Raw genomic sequence first — 498 nt, 5'->3', positions numbered from 1 at the left:
TATCCACTACTTCACAAACCAAAGAACCAGCAATAGAAAAGAATACTCACTTTGAGAAGCAAACATTTTTGTCCATTTTTAAAAATAACATCCTCAGGCTAGTTTCCCAAAATTCAAATTGCACATGTTTGAAATGTATAAAGTTTATGTAAAAGGTTGCTACATACAAACATTCCACCAATCAGTGTATCAACTGCTATCTTCCAATCATCGATGACTACATAAAGTTTATAATGTGTTTCAAACACATGGAATTCGAATTTTAGAACACTAGCCTGAGAATGTTGTTTTTAAAAACAGACGAAAATATTTGCTTCTCAAAATGAATAGTTTTCTTCTATTGCTGGTTCTTTGGTTTGTGAAGTAGTGGATCTCAGATTAATATTAATCAGTATTGGGGTATTATTTTTATGTTATAAGAATATACCAATAATGATTTCACCAATAAGTTTATTAGCTAAAAAAATATTATCAGTTGATAATTTTCATCAATATGTC

The sequence above is a fragment of the Centruroides sculpturatus genome, unplaced genomic scaffold, assembly GCF_000671375.1.
Source record: "Centruroides sculpturatus isolate CEXI.00-Female unplaced genomic scaffold, Cexi_2.0 scaffold2053, whole genome shotgun sequence".
NCBI lineage: Eukaryota > Metazoa > Arthropoda > Arachnida > Scorpiones > Buthidae > Centruroides > Centruroides sculpturatus.
Note: the sequence above shows the minus strand (reverse complement) of the source record.